Here is a 17,463-nt window from a genome sequence, read left to right as displayed (position 1 = left end):
GGCAATCTCAATTTGTGAGTGAAGGGAGCATATTTAAATATTTTATACTATATATAATATATTAAATATGCTCTTATAAAATATAATATATTATTTTTACTACTGAATATAGAAGATGATGAATCATGTGAAGTTTAAGATAAAAGAATAGAAGATGACTTTATAAAATTTGTAGTTTAAGATTGGATGCAGGGGAAAGCAACCTTCATTAATTAAGAAAGGGAATGAAGCAGAAAAATAAGTTGAGAGTGGTAAGGAGGTGAAAAGGAAGATGATGATTTCATTACTGGCCATACCAAGTTCTAGGAACACAAAAGATATATGTCCAAAATATTAGATGAGAAGATGAAAAATTTTAGCTGAGAACTAGAATATATTTAAAAATCAAATAAAAACATGGAACTGAAAAAATAAAACTGAAATTAAGAACTCAACATAGGAAATTAGCAATAGATTAAACACAAGTAAAAGGAGAATTAAAGAATGTGAAAACATACAGGTAGAGTCACTGAAATAACAGAATAATGGAAAATACCGAATAGCCAAGAAAGATATGGAAGAAGATGATAAAATATAAAATATGTGCATTGTGATACTATAAGAGTGAGAAAATATGGTAAGGTGGAAGCAATATTTGAAAAGATAGTGGTGAAAAAGCTTCTAAACTTGGAAGGACATCAAGCTATAGATTAAAGAAGTGATACAAACAGGAAAAAATACAAATAAAACCACAGTATAATTTAATTCATCACAGTATAAACTGATGAAAAAAGATAAAATATTAAAAGCTGTCCAAGGAAAAAAAGAAATACTTTAGCTTAAAAAAAAAAACAAAAAAACCCTAAGACTTACAGGTGACGTCTCATCAGAAATTATGGAAGCCAGTGAAAATTGATTGGCATTAAAAAAAATATTATAAGAAAAAACCTGCCAATCGAGAACTCTACACACTGAAAAATATTCTTCAGAAATTTGACATATTAAAAGCACTTTCAAGAACTACAATCTTAGGGAAATCATCAAACTCATGGTAGATAGACCATTTAAAGGATATCTTTGCATAGAGGTAAAATGATTGCAGATTTAAAAAGAAAAATGCAGAAAACAATGAATAGCAACAAAAAAGATTATATTTGTGTTTAAATCTCAATAAATATTGATGGGGTAAAAATAATAATACCATATAGGGTTTAAAATATCTATAAAATTAAAATAAATTACAACACTAGCACAAAAGAGAGCAAGAGGTAGTTTTAATTTTTTTACATTGATTAAAGTCATAAACATTTATATTTATATTAGACTTTAATAAATCAAGTATTCATGTTTTATTATCAATGATATACATGAAATAATTTGTTGAAGAATGTACAATAAACTAGGTAACAGAGGGTGGAATTGGAATAGTGATTAATGAATGGAATGAGTGAAATAAAATAATAGATATTTATTTAAACCCAGATGTGTCCACAATCACTTGAAATGCACATGGATTAAATATTCAAACTAATAAAAAGATTTTATACTAAAAAAAAATACAACTATATGCTGCTTACAAGAAACACAGTTTAAATATAGAAAAGTTGAAAGTAAAAGCTTCGATAAAGAATGAGGGCATAGCTATAGGAATATCATACAAATTAGACCTTAAGGCAAAATGACTAATAGGGATTTTTTTTCAAAGCATTTCACAGTGATAAATGATCAATCCACCAGAAAGATAGCACAATCATAAATTTTCATGCACCTAATAATATCACTTCAAAATTTATAAAGAAAAAATTGAGAGAAGTAGAAGGAGAAATAGACAAGCACAGCATTATAGTGGGAGGCTTTAATATACCTCTTTCAAGAGGTGAAAAACAAGCCAGACATGTTCACTAAGAATATAGATCTGCACTATACAATTAGGAAATTTGTATTCTTTTGGTACCAGATTTGCCTGTGTTTTGTTTTGTTTTTGAGAAAGCATATAAGTCCAGCAGTGCTTTGTGTATGTCTGTCTCTCTCTCTTTCTCTCTTTCCTTTTCTTTCTCTCTCTCTCCCTCTCTCTCTCTCTCTCTCTCTCTCTCTCTCTCTCTCTGTGTGTGTGTGTGTGTGTGTGTGTGTGTGTGATTTTAGAGAAATCTCTTTGGTCTCATTGGAGAGAGTAATACATCCTGAATAATGAAAATATTTTTATTCTCCTTCAAGTGAAAGGAAGCAGGCTACAGTGTTTCTAGGGAAGGTGTTCTCCTTACCATTCTGGAAGGATAGACAAGAAGCAAAGGCTTAGGTTCTTTTTCAAAGGGTGATTATGTTCTTTAAAAGAGACCACTGAGTCCTATTAGAAAATAGAAGCACAATGAGAGCTTTGGCATTCAGAGAGGCAAATGGGAGAGAGAGAGGTCTGAAGATACTTTACTGCTGATTTTTAAGATGGAGGAAAGGGACCATGAGCCAAAGAATCCTGGCAGCTTCTAGGAGCTGGAGAAAATAAGGAAACAGATTTCCCCTTAGTTTCCAGAAGGAATGCAGCCTTGCCAATACCTTGATTTTAGCTGATGAAATCCATCTTGGACTTCTGATTATACCAGATTTTAAGATGGAAGGGGATTATTTGGGCCTCTGGTTTGGATACGAAACTGTCACTGGACCACAAGCAGGACAAGGAGCCGTGTGGATGAAAGACTCTTTGTGCTGCAGCCAGGAGTCAGTGCTGTGCCTCTGAGGTGGGAGAGCCAACTTCAGGACACTGGTCCACAAGAGACCTCCCAGCTCCACATAATATCAAACGGTGAAAATCTCCCAGCGATCTCCATCTCAACACTAGCACCCAGCTTCACTCAACGACCAGCAAGCTACAGTGCTGGAAACCCTATGCCAAACAACTAGCAAGACAGGAACACAACCCCACCCATTAGGAGAGAGGCTGCCTAAAATCATAATAAGGCCACAGATACCCCAAAACAAACCAACAGACATGGACCTGCCCACCAGAAAGACAAGATCGAGCCTCATCCACCAGAACACAGACACTAGTCCCCTCCACCGGGAAGCCTACACAACCCACTGAACCAACCTTAGACACTGGGGACAGACACCAAAAACAACGGGAACTATGAACCTCCAGCCTGCAAAAAGGAGACCAAAAACACAATAAGATAAGCAAAATGAGAAGACAGAAAAACACACAGCAAGTGAAGGAGCAAGATAAAAACCCACCAGACCTAATAAATGAAGAGGAAAAAGGCAGTCTACCTGAAAAAGAATTCAGAATAATGATAGTAAAGATGATCCAAAATCTTGGAAATAGAATAGAGAAAATGCAAGAAACATTTAACAAGGACCTAGAAGAACTAAAGATGAAACAAACAGCAATGAGCAACACAATAAATGAAACTAAAAATACTCTAGACGGGATCAATAGCAGAATAACTGAGGCAGAAGAACGGAAAAGTGGCGTGGAAGATAAAATAGTGGAAATAACTACTGCAGAGCAGAATAAAGAAAAAAGAATGAAAAGAACTGAGGACAGTCTCAGAGGCCTCTGGGACAACATTAAACGCACCAACATACGAATCATAGGGGTTCCAGAAGAGGAAGAGAAAAAGAAAGGGACTGAGAAAATATTTGAAGATATTATAGTTGGAAACTTCCCTAATATGGGAAAGGAAATAGTTAATCAAGTCCAGTAGGCACAGAGAGTCCCATACAGAATAAATCCAAGGAGAAATACGCCAAGACACATATTAATCAAACTGTCAAAAATTAAATACAAAGAAAACATATTAAAAGCAGCAAGGGAAAAATAACAAATAACACACAAGGGAATCTCCATAAGGTTAACAGCTGATCTTTCAGCAGAAGCTCTGCAAGCCAGAAGGGACTGGCAGGACATATTTAAAGTGATGAAGGAGAAAAACCTGCAACCAAGATTACTCTAGCCAGCAAGGATCTCATTCAGATTTGATGGAGAAATTAAAACATTTACAGACAAGCAAAAGCTGATAGAGTTCAGCACCACGAAACCAGCTTTACAACAAATGCTAAAGGAACTTCTCTAGGCAAGAAACACAAGAGAAGGAAAAGACCTACAATAACAAACCCAAAACAATTAAGAAAATGGGAATAGGAACATACATATCGATAATTACCTTTAATGTAAATGGACTAAATGCTCCCACCAAAAGACACAGATTGGCTGAATGGATACAAAAACAAGACCCATATATATATATACTGTTTACAAGAGACCCACTTCAGACCTAGAGACACATACAAACTGAAAGTAAAGGGATGGAAAAAGATATTCCATACAAATGGAAATCAAAAGAAAGCTGGAATAGCAATTCTCATATCAGACAAAATAGACTTTAAAATAAAGATTATTAGAAGAGACAAAGAAGGACACTACATAATGATCAAGGGATTGATCCAAGAAGAAGATATAACAATTGTAAATATTTATGCACCCAACATAGGAGCACCTCAATACATAAGGCAAATACTAACAGCCATAAAAGGGGAAATTGACAGTAACACATTCATAGTAGGGGACTTTAACACTCCACTTTCACCAATGGACAGATCATCCAAAATGAAAATAAATAAGGAAACAGAAAGGCAAATGGGAAAGGAGAAAGAAGGGACCAGAACTCAAACACCTGGATACCTGGATGTCATACCTAAGAGGGACCCCCTTAGGAGAGTGTAGAGGTTGTACACCAGGATTATCACAGGATTATGCTGGAACTACTGGTTCATCCTAGCTCCCAAGCACCTTTTGTGTGCATATCTTCTCAACTCTAAGTTCAGTAACATCACATTAGTAGGTTAAAATCACCTGTGGTAGGAATATTCGCACCACAGAAATTGGCAAATGCTACACATCAGGACTTTTTTGAGGGAAGCTATTTTATAGACATTTACCACTATACCACTGCTTGAGGACTACTATCTAATTCCCAGGGACTACACAGGATCAGGAAAAGAACTCCATCCTCTTGGGCACATGACTGTTTGCCAAGGTAGATTGCCTATTGGAGACACAACCCACTGGGGAACCTGACTCCATTACTGGAATTCAGCCACTATTTTATTCAGTCATTGTGTAATTGGAAACGTCATTCTATCTGTGCCCACAGTAGACCCCAATCTATTATTCTGTTCTGCAATGGGGTAGGAAACAACACCCTACCCTATGGAGATAACTCTCTTCTGTTCTTAAAAACTCTCTCATGTCTCAAGTGGATCTCTGTACACCTACTGAGGGCAGTGAGGATTAACAAGGCAAGGCCCCTACCTAAACCAGAGAACTGGACAGGACCCTGTGAAGATACTCTGACTTTTGGATGGGAGTATGGATATCACTGCTACAGTGTTTGTTTTTGTGGAAGTAATATAAAGAGTCCTTTGCATTTCATATATTTTAAGGAAAAAGAGAATATTTTCATCTTCATCATAAAAAAATAGATTTGTGGAAGAGACAGGGATTCCCCAGTTGAGTCCTAAGAAGTATTGACTTTCTATATTCCAAAGTTCCACACAGGTCATAGATGAATATTACACTGTTAATGACTCAGGAGGCATTTGGTGCACATTTCCCTCGGTGAAAATGAAATTTACATACATGTATAGGAAAACAAGGTATATCAGAACATGTAAAGAATAGCCATAAGGGGATTTTGATAGTGGAAGTCTCTTCTTCATTTCAAGAACTATCCTTTGATGAAGGAGTTAGGCCATAATGGAGTCTACAAAAATGAGCTGTGAACAATAGTCTAATCCTTAGGGCAATCAAATCATACTGATGAGTTATGGTGATTTTTTTTTATCATCAGTATCATCACCATGACTGCTACTTGGAAACCACTGGGTTTACAGCAGCTGTGTTCATGAAGTGCAGAGCTCTCACGTGTTTATAGAACTAATACAACTTAGAGATTTCTACTGGCAGAAACTAGTTATCAGTGTTCCGGGTGTTTAGTTTCTGTATTCCTTTCTCACATGGGGCCTGGCAAGACTGACATAAGTATCAGAACCATATCTACAATTTTGGTTGAAGATGGACTCTCTTCTTTTCCTTCCCATCTCCTCTAGGCACAAAGAAAATCCTTGGATACTTACTGTTTTCCTATTTGTAAGTTTAAGAGAACCCTGTCTTGTATAAGATGGTAGATCTCTGGATGATACCACATCCATGTTGATAAAAGGCACTGTAGGAGATTTGATTGACCTTATTGTTAAACCTTCTGCATGAAGCTGATGATTAACTTAGCTATAAGTATACAGCTGACCTTTATAAAGATAAACATCACAGTCTGGAGAGATTGCGGAAATGTGTTTCCTTTTTCACTTTGAATCATATTTAGCATTCTCAGGAGTTAAAACTCTGGAGGAGATGAGAATCAAGACAATTGTGAAATGGACAGCAATTACCTTGAATTCAAATTATTTCACTTGAAAATTCTATTTTTCAACTCCCTCAGAGTAAAGTAAATTCCTATCCATTATCTTATTATAACCTCCTAAAATGCTAAGAGTAAATAAAGTAGATATTAGTGATAATGATAATGGATAGTGGTAAGACCAGCCTAACGGACTTTAGCCAATCTGATATCAGGCAACTGCTCCAACACACTTCTCATCAATACATGGTGAGACAGTGGTGTCCAAGAAATATCAAGTCAGGGCAAAGGGAGCAACAACCCAGTCAGGTCTCAATGTTACATCATTAGTTTTCTCCAACCTTGGCTTAAGAAGACATGTTTGGTAAAAGACTATGAAATAATACTTTTTCTTTCAAAAAGTACCATTTTTTTCTTCTCTGTCTCTAAATGAGAAAATACAATACTGACATGAAAAAATAATATTTAGAATTTTCCTCTTATAGTTCTCAAAATAGTGGTTGTCATTTTCATTTTTACTTCTCCCAAAAGAGAGTATTCTTAAACAAACAAAAACTCCTTATAAGTTGAGACTGAGTTCAGTCTTATTTTTCATTTATTTGGAAATGTTCTTTGGGTATTATTTTACATCTGTTTTCTGTTGGCACTATGACACCCCTTAGGATAAGCAGGGTTAGCTTCATCATCTCTATTTTATAGATATGGAAGGAAACTTGGAAAATTTTGTGACACACCCAGATGTCTCAGCTCATAAGTTTTGGGGCCAGGACTAGAGCCTCCAAGTTCTGACTCTGCTTTCCAAAATCAGAGACCTTCAGAGCACTTCTGTTTATACCCTTGTTGTTATTGCTCTTGTTGTGTTGTGTGGTGTGTGTGTTTGTGTTTCCTCCATACATACTAAACATAGAGATTCACTATGCAGAATCATAAAAAAATGAAACTGAAAACAAATGAAACTGTTACTACCTAAAAATTTACTTTCTGATTGGCCTATAAATGATATTACTCAGAACAGAAAACAAAGTCATTGTAATTAAGTCCTGGGAAGACTGAGAAAACCAATGACAGAAGTTTCATGAGAGTCATCAGAGAAGACTTCTGGGAAGAGGTGAGGACCCACTGTTCTGTGAGATACAGGACACTGTTTTTCCCAACTTCTGACACAACCAGCTGTGGGGGAACTGTCCCACTGAGTGGTCTGTGCTTTTAGGAAGTTCTGTTATTGAGTGCAACTTTAATGTGTTTTTAAAAATTTATTTTATTGAAATATAGTTGATATATAATGTTGTGTTAGATTCTGCTGTACAGCAAAGTGATTCAGTTATATATATATATTCTTTTCCATTATGGTTTTTCACAGGATGTTGAATATAGTTCCCTGTGCTATACCATAGGACCTTGTTTTTGATCCATTCTATATATAGTAGTTAGCATCCCAAACTCCTAATCCGTCCCTTCCCCAAGCTCCTCCCTCTTTGCAACCAGAAGACTGTTCTCTAAAGCATGGGATATCTTTCCATTTCTTTGAATCATCCTCAGTTTCCCTTATTAACGTTTTATAGTTCTGAGCCTATAAGTCTTTCACCTCCTTGGTTAGGTTTTTTCGAAAATATTTTTTTTTGATGTGATTTTCAAAGGGCTTTTTTTGTTTGTTTTTTACTTTCTCTTTCTGATATTTCATTGTTAGTGTAAAGAAATGCAACATATTTCTGTATGCTAATCTTGTACCTTGCTACATTGCTGAATTTGTTTATCAGGTCATGGTAGATTTTGTGTGGAGTCTTAAGGGTTTTCTATATATAGTAGTATGTCATCTGCATATAATGATAATTTTACCTCTTCTCTTCCAATTTGGATAATTTTTCTTTCTTTTTTCTTGTTTGATTGCAGTGGCCAGGACTTCCAATACAATGTTGAAGAGAAGTGGTGAGAATGGGCATCCTTGTTCCAGATTTTAGTGGCAAGGCTTTCAGCTTTTCATTATTGAGTATTATGTTTGCTGTGGGTTTATCATAAACAGCTTTTATTCTGTTGAGATGTGTTCCCTCTATACCCACTTTGGTAAGAGTTTTTTATCATGAATGGATGTTGAATTTAGCAAATGCTTTTTCTGCATCTATTGAGATGATCATGTGGTTTTGTCTTTTCTTTTGTTGTGTCGTGTATCAGATTCATTGATCTGAGTATGTTGAGCCATCCTTGTGACACTGCGATGAATCCTACTTGATCGTGGTGTATGCTCTTTTTTATGTGTTGTTGGATTTGGTTTGCTAATATTTTGTTGAGAATTTTTGCATGTATATTCATTAAAGATATTGGCCTGTAATTTTCTTTTTTGATAGTGTCTTTGTCTGGCTTCAGTGTCGGGGTGATGGTGACTTCATAAAATGACTTTGGGAATGTTCCCTCATCTTCAATCTTTTGGAAGAGTTTGAGAAGGATCAGTGTAAGTTCTTTGTATGTTTGGTAGAATTCCCCAGTGAAGCCATCTTGTCCTAGACATTGTTTGCAAGGAGTTTTCTTATTACAGATTCTATTTCACTTCTAGTGATCACTCTGTTCAAATTATCTGTTTCTTCTTGGTTCAGTGTTGGTGGGTTGTATGTTTCTAGAAACATGTCTATTTCTTCTAGGTTGTCCAGTTTTTTGGCATGTAATTATTAATGGTATTTTCTTATGGGTTTTTTTTTTTTGTCTGTGTGTATTTCTGCAGTACCAGTTATTGTTTCTCTCTTTCATGTATTATTTTGTTTATTTGGTCATCTCTCTTCCGTTCTTGGTGAACCTGGCCAGAGATTTGTCAATTATGTTTACCCTTTCAAAGAACCAGCTCTTGGTGTTGTTGGTTATTTCCATTGTTCTTTTAATCTCTATTTTATTTATTTCCTCTCTGATCTTTATTATTTCCTTCCTTCTGCTGCATTTAGGTTTTTTGTTCTTCTTTTTCTAATTCTTTTAGGTAGTAGGTTAAGTTGTTTATTTGAGATTTTTCTTGTTTTCTGAGGAAGGCCTATATCGCTTTGAACTTCCCACTAAGAACTGCTTTTTTGCATCCCATAGATTTTCTGTCATTGTGTTTTCATTATCATGTGTCTCAAGGTATTTTTTAATTTCCTCTTTGATTTCATCATTAACCTATTGTTTTTTTTAGTATCATGTTGCTTATTTTCCATGTAATCTTTTTTTTTTGTTCTCATTTCTCTTTCTGTGGTTGATTTCTAGTTTCATGCCACTGTGGTCAGAAAAGATGCTTGAAATAATTTCTATCCTCTTAAATTTCTGAGGCTTGTTTTGTGTCCTAGTATGTGGTCAGTATTAGAAAATGTTCCATGTGTACTTGCAGAGAATGTGTATTCTGGTTTTTGTTTTGGGTGGGGGGGATGGATTGTCCTGAAAATATCAATTATGTCTCATTGTTCTGTTATGTAATTTAGGATCTCTGTTGCTTTATTGCTTTTCTGTCTAGAAGGTCTGTCCATTGATGTCAGTGGGGTCTTAAAATCTCCTACTATTATTTTTTTGAATTTTATTTATTTTTTTATACAGCAGGTTCTTATTAGTTATCTATTTTATACATATAGTCTCCTACTATTATTGTACTACCATCAATATCTCCCATTTTCTCTGTTAGTATTTGGGTTTTGTATTTGGATGCTCCTATATTGGGGGTATATATCTTAACAAATGTAATATCCTCTTCTTGTACTGATCCTTTTATCATTATATAGTGTTCTTCTTTATCTTTCTTTATGACCTTTGTTTTAAAGTCTATTTTGTCTGATGTGAGTATAGTTACCCCTGATTTCTTGTCATTTCCAATTGCATAAAATATCTTTCTCCATCCCCTCACTTTCAATCTGTGTGTGTCTTTTGCCCTAAAGTGGGTCTCTTATAGGCAGAATATTGTAGGCTCTTGTTTTTTTTTTACCCAGTCTGCCACCCTATGTCTTTTGATTGGAGCATTAAGTCCATTGATATTTAAGGTAATTATTAATAAGCATGTATTTATTGTCATTTTAAACCTTGCTTTCCAGTTGATTTTGTATTTCTTCTTTGTTCCTTTCTTTTCCTTTTTGTTTTTCCTCTTGTGGTTTGATGGTTTTCTTATGTATTATGCTTGTGTTCTCTTTTTTTGTGGCTTTTGTGAATTTACTGTATGTTTTTGCTTCGTGGTTATCCTATTTTTCAAATATGTTAACCCCTTCCTATATCTACTTGCTTAGACTGGTGGGCATATAGGCTTAAACATGTTTTTTAAAAATCTGTATTTTCTCACTCTCTTCTACCACATTTTACGATTTTCATGTCTTCTTTTACATCTCATGTTTATCCTTCTGCTGTTCACTGTGGTTATCACTGCTTTCACAGAAATTTTTTGATCTTTGTTTTTAATCTGTGTACTGGCTTATTTAAGTGATTTACTTTCCAATTGTGATTTTTCTCTTTCTTATAGATTCTTGCTTCTTTTTTATTTAGAGAAGACCTTCTAATATTTCATTTAAGATAGGTTTAGTATTGCTCTATTCTTTCAGTTTTTGCTTGTCTGAGAAATTCTTTATCTCTCCTTCTAATCTAAATGATAATCTTGGTGGTTAGGGTATCCTAGGTTGCAGGGTTTTCCCTTTCAGGACTTTGAATATATCTTGCCACTCCCTTCTGGCCTGCAACATTTCTGTAGAGAAATAAGCTGATAGCCTTGTGGTGCTTCCCTTATAATTAACTCTTTGTTTTCCTCTTGCTGTCTTTAGAATCCTCTCTTTATCTTTAACGTTTGCCATTTTAATTATAATATGTATTGGTGTAGGTCTGTTTGGGTTGGTTCATCTTGTTTGGGACCCTCTGTGTTTCCTGCACCTGGAAGTCTGTTTTCTTTTTAGGTTTGGTAAGTTTTCAGCCATTATTTCTTCAAATACATTTTTGATCCTCTTTTTTCTTCTCCTTCTGGGATCCCTATTATGCATAGATTGGCAAGCTTTATATTATCCCATAGGTTTCTTATATTGCTTTTATTATTGTTTTTTTTTTCATTTGTCTCTCCATTTGCTATTCTGATTAGGTGATTTCCATCATTCTATCTTCCAGATCACTTATTCATTCTTCTGCATTATTCAGCTTGCTATTTATTGCCTCAAGCTCAGCTTTCATCTTGGCAAATGAGTTTTCTAATTTCTTCTTGTTCCTCTTTATAGTTTCTAGTTACTTTTTACAGTAATTTGCATTTCTATTGATAGTTTTTCAATTCCTTCAGTATTTACATTACTTCCTTTTTGAACTCAGTGTCTATTAGACTGAAGAGGTCTGTTTCATTGTTTATTCTTTCAGGGGAATTCTCTTGATCTTTTAATTGGGAGTGATTTTCTTGCTTATTTATTTTACTTATATTTCTCTTACTTTATGAGTTTAGGAGAAACAGTTATCTATTGTGGTCTTGAAGGTTTATTTTTATGTGAGTGCATCCCTGTTTAGTCTGCATGAGTTTAATCTTTTTCATGCAAGGGCTGTTTTTTAGTATGGATGCCTGCCACATCTTTCCTCAGTGTTTGCTGGTCATTATTACTTTGATAGGGGGTGTGACTGGTGTTGTGGCGACCAGAGTTTGAACTGGATATTGAGTGGGGCCTTCTCTTTGCTCTTTGGTTGTCACAGTCCTGTTGAGGGCAGGGTCTGATCCCCAGTTGTTGCAGTAGAAGCCCCCAGATCCATTTCTTAGCTGCTGTGTGAGGTAGGTGGTATTGGAATACTCCTCCTGGGACAGAGCCACTGAGGATTTCTCTGCCAGAGTTGTATACAGGGGAATGCACTCTGTGGTGTCACCCATTGTGAAGGCTCACAAAGTACACTGTTCTTGGCACTGCATTCAGCCCCACCTCAACTGTGAAAATGCAGGCAATCTGCCCTGGTGTCCCTCAGGTGCTGTGTTCACAAACCCATCAGCACAGATCAGCTGGTGCAGGTCCATCAAAGTCAGGTACCAGGCCCGCAGTAGTCACACACCACGACTGACTGTGGGAGGTATGGAAGCAGCCTAGACCCCAGTCCAACCTCCATGTGTGTGTGCCCACATATCCCACAGCTGCCAAGGCCAGTCCCATTCCAGCTATGGGAGCACACGTACTGGGATGCCCTGCAGCCTCTGAATTTACAAAGCTTGAGGCAGTGGCATAAGATGGCAGATCACACAGGTGGAGGGAGAGGGCTCAGATTTCAGCCTAAAGGACTAAAGGAACCTGTTCAGTTGTCATGTATTTCAAACAACTCTGTATCTTCATTTCATTTGTTATATACGAAGCCTTTTCTCCAAAAATAATACATGCTTACTAGAGCAGAAGTAAGAATGTGATGCATTTTGAAAGTCCCAAAGGCCTTGGTACAATAATCATTATCACTATAGCAAACACACATTTAGGTCTTACATATGCCATGTTCTCTTCTGAGAATTTTTCACACATCTCATTTGGTCTTGATAACAACAACCTATGCAGTATTTCCTATTATTTTCCTATTGTATGCATGAGGAAACTGAGTCATAGAGTTTGATATTCCCAAGGTTGCCTTGCTTAAACCACTGAGATGTTAACCTCTGAGATCTCCCCAGACCCTGAACAATTTCCACCGGCATTTTTGCCTTGCTCAGCTGCCAAGGAAGTAGCTGTTATGTGAAATCTGAATACAGCACCTGGATGGAGAGGGTTGCTTGCCTGATGATTCACACTTTTAAATAAAATAATAAAATTCTTGGCTAGACATCTTCACCACCCATTTCCACCTGTGGTGTGGTCACTGCAGGTTCAAAACACACTTGGATGATAGTTCAGCTTGAATATCATAATTTGCACATTCAGTTGTAGAAGTTCTGCACAGTGGTGTTGTGATCACAGTCCTTGTCCAGCGCCTGCCAAAAGCTGGCTCCTGCTTTGGCTTCCTGTCCGGCTTCTCTTTGCTGGAAGCAGATAGGGGAGGGTGGGATGCTTTCTTCTTTAGTTGCAAATCTAAGCTAAAAAGAGACAAACTGAGTGAGTGGCCCAAATGGAAATCCTGCTTCAACCATTACTTACTGAGCAGTTAGTATTCATCGAACATTAACCTGTATCTTATTACAGTGGATCTTCCCAGGAGCTCTGTGGGATGAGTGTCACTATCGATGTTTTACAGATGGGGTGCTAGATTCAGATGTGCTAAGTACTTGTCAAAGTCACTCAGCTACAAGAATGGAAGGGATCTGATTCTAGGTTGCCTGCTATTGCTGCTGCATCAAGGTGCTCCTCGCCCAGTTTGTGATGAACAAACTGAAGAATGGAGGAGAAATATAATAAAGATGATGATCATGATAACAAACAACACTACTAACATTTATTGAGTTCTCACTATGTGCTAGGCACTATGGGAACCCTTTACAAGCATCATTTCATTTCATCCTCACAACAACCATATGAAGTAGGTACTAACTTCCCCTATGTTACAAAGAATTAAAATGTTGCTCAGAGATGTTAAGTCATTAGACCAAGATAACAAAAGATAGCACCAAGATATGAGCCCAGGAATTTTGTCTTTATAGCTGTTATAACAGCTATACAGCTATACATAAACATACAATGTGGATTAGATTCTGGATTCGATTCTTCCCCTGCCCTATATCTTCAGGCTGAGCACCAAGAGAGAGATGAGGCAAGCACTTTGAAAAAATAGGTCCGACTGCCAACATTGCCAACAGAACTCATCCAGCCAAAGTCACAATTCTCAACATTTACCTCCATTTTCTAAGGCTGATTTAGGAAAACTGCAAGCAGACTCTGGGGCAGATGATGGAGTTATTGAGATGCAGCTCCACCTAGCCTGGAGGTCAGGATATCCAGGCCAGTTACCTGTGTGAAGAAATCCTTCTTATTCCACCTGATTGGGAGTCACCTGGGGAGGAAATTTGAGTGCTTTGCCAAGTATTTGAAAATACACCACCCTGTCATTGAGATATGAGAAGGACCCTTAGGTTAGTAGCATTCTGACACAACTTCTGGATGAGAATCACTCATGTGTCTCTGTAGCCATGGGGGTTGTCACTCTTTCTGGTGAAGATAGTGGAAACTCTTTGCAGAGTGACTGAGAACAGAGTCATGCCTTGCAAAGGAGAAAGGGAAAAAGAAAAGGAATGGCAAACTGAGGATTAGTTTTATATCCAGTTATTAACATACAAAACCCAAAAGGAGCAGTGCTGTTTTGTGTGTATGTATTATTTGTGACACATTTTCCTTTTCCTCCTCACTAAAAAAAGACATCATTTAAACAATATTACAGTAACATTAGAAGAAGTTTAACAAAGAAAATATTCACATTCTTCATTGGTTCTTTATGATCCTTCCTAGTCTTTGCTCATATACTGTCCATTTTTATGTGACTGTGATCATAGACTAGAGTGAGTGTTTTTCCATGTTGTCCCATATTCTTGAAAATATTTCTTATCAGAAGATAACTCAATGTATGGATTACGCGGACATATTACTTTTTTCTGTCTTGTTTTTAATGACATCTTTGATGTTTGCATCTCTATTCTAGAGTGTGAGCTTATTCATATACATTCCAGAGGGTACAGAAAGCCTGAAAATCCAGGGAAATGTGAATTTTTCTACTCTGTCATGTAGTCATGACTCTCATTAAAAATAAGACTGCTGTTTCAAAGAAGAAGGGAGAAGGAAAAGATGGGTCAAAATAGTTTATTTAAATGAACTTTCATTCTAGTTATTTTCAAGTTAGGAAAACTAAATGTGAAGAAACTCACCAACAAGCTGAGGAGCAGCTCTGCACTCTGCAGCCTTGGCAGTGGTCCAGCAGCTACTCCCAGGGGAGGGCACCTCTGGTTGCACCAGCAGCCTTGCCAAGGCTGGTCAAGGGTGGGGGGGAAGAAATGCCTCACATTCCTTTGGCTGTGTTTAGTCACTGACTCAGGAAGTAGGTCTGTGTCATTCAGCTGGTAGCTTCACTACCCTTTCCTGAGAGGCCAAGGTTTCAGGTCCCACCCCAGGATCTTGGCAGCTTTCCAAAGGCAGCTTCCTTGTCATGGAAGGTGGAGGCATGCATGGGAGAAGGGAGCTCTTTCTCCGTGGTTCTTCCAGGGAAACGGGGATCAGGGGAGCAGGAATGACACCACGTCACTGAGCTTACTTTGACCCACAAACTCCAAAGAATCCCAGTATGAAAACTACAACTATCACCAAGTTGCAGGTACTTCCAAGAGGAGAGGAAAGATTGGGCTCTCTGCCCCATGCCCCACTATCTCCTTAACTAGCACTCAGCTTAGCCTTTGTTCCAACCACAAGAATGTAGAGACAAGAACAGCACAAAACGGTGGCAAATCCTCATTGCCAGAGTGAAGAAGCAGGGGTCCACAGGTACAGAGGACACCAAACCTGGAACTCAGAATCACACTCCTGAAGAATAATCTCCCTCTCTCTCTCTCTCTCTCTTTTAAATAAATAAACTTATTTATTTATTTTTGGCTGCTTTGAGTCTTCTATGCTGCGCGTGGGCTTTCTTTAGTTGCAGCGAGCGGGGGCGACTCTTCGTTGTGGTGCATGGGCTTCTCATTGCACCGTTTTCTCTTGTTGCAGAGCACAGGGTCTAGATGCACGGGTTTGAGTAGTGTGCCTGTGGGCTCAGTAGTTGTGGCGCACAGGCTTAGTTGCTCCACGGCATGTGGGATCTTCCCGGACCAGGGCTCGAACCCGTGTCCCCTGCATTGGCAGGCAGGGGACACAGGTTCTTAACCACCGTGCCACCAGGGAAGTCCCAGAATAATCTCTTGATGAACTTTTTTTCTTAATACTTTGTTTTAATTTTTAAATTTTATTTAATTTAATTTTTTATACAGCAGCTTCTTATTAGTCATCAGGTTTATACACATCAGTGTATACATGTGAATCCCAATCGCCCAATTCATCACACCACCATCCCCACCCCCCTGCGACTTTCCCCCCTTGGTCTCTACATCTGTGTCTCAACTTCTGCCTCTTGATGAACTTTTTATTTAAAATTCTTATACAGCACTGCTCGACAGTTTCATATTGCCTACAACAGCAATTTATCATTTATAATATTTCAATCGGTTTAAAATTTTTAAAAGTGTTAACACATTTGAAATTATTTGGAGTTATTTATATTAAATATACCTGATAATTTTGCTTTTGACTAAATATGGGAATTTGGGGGAACAAACAAAAATGATGGCAAAGAGTGTGTATGGTGAAGGTGACAATGGTGATGGATATTTTAAAAGAAAATAAGCCCACACCACTAAAAAATAAATCCCTTAAACATGCAATAAAATATCTTCATCTGCCTGAAGAATTTCTATGGCAGCTTGTGGGGCCTGAAATATAGGTTTGTGTTGTTTGTGTATGGGGCAATATTTAGACATATAAGTTGCTTCAGGGCTAGTTCTTGTTGATTTATTTTGTGGACAGCCCTGATTCTAGAGCCCTTTCCCCAGGAGCATGGGAGGCTGAGTGAGAGTGGGGATGGTGATATTCTGGAGAGATTTAGAATGGAGAGGCCACAGTTACAGGAGACACTGCTCAGATGAAAAAAGTCACCCTCCCCTTATTTCTCCTTTAAATAAGACACTGTTCTTGCCACCAGCTCTTTGGGAGGTTAGACCTGCATGGGACCCCAACAAGAGGTTCGAGTCTGGTGTTTCTCCTCCCAGGACATCTTTGCCATCTTCCCATGGGTTTCATCTCTAGTCAGTTATTAGAAGCTGTCTTCCTGTTCCTGTAAGTCCCTCTCTCCCACCCTCCCAGACCTAAATATGTACCAGGAGAGGTCTTGACAGTTCCATATGAAAGGAAAGCCCAAAGCCAAAAAGAAGCTGTGCTGTATAGATCTTCCTCAGCCCCTGTGGTACTTATCTTTAGTTCTTCCTATTTCCACCTGAAAGTATTAACATCTTTCCTCTCTTCGTGAGGGCAAGGTTTTGTGGTTTTTTAAATGGCTTTATTGAGTATAATTCACATACCATGCAATTTTCTCACTTAAAATGTACAGTTCAAGGGCTTTTAGTATATACACAGGGTTGTGTGACCCTCAC

The sequence above is a fragment of the Hyperoodon ampullatus genome, assembly GCF_949752795.1.
Source record: "Hyperoodon ampullatus genome assembly, chromosome: 19".
In the NCBI taxonomy this organism is placed as follows: Eukaryota; Metazoa; Chordata; class Mammalia; order Artiodactyla; family Ziphiidae; genus Hyperoodon; species Hyperoodon ampullatus.
Note: the sequence above shows the minus strand (reverse complement) of the source record.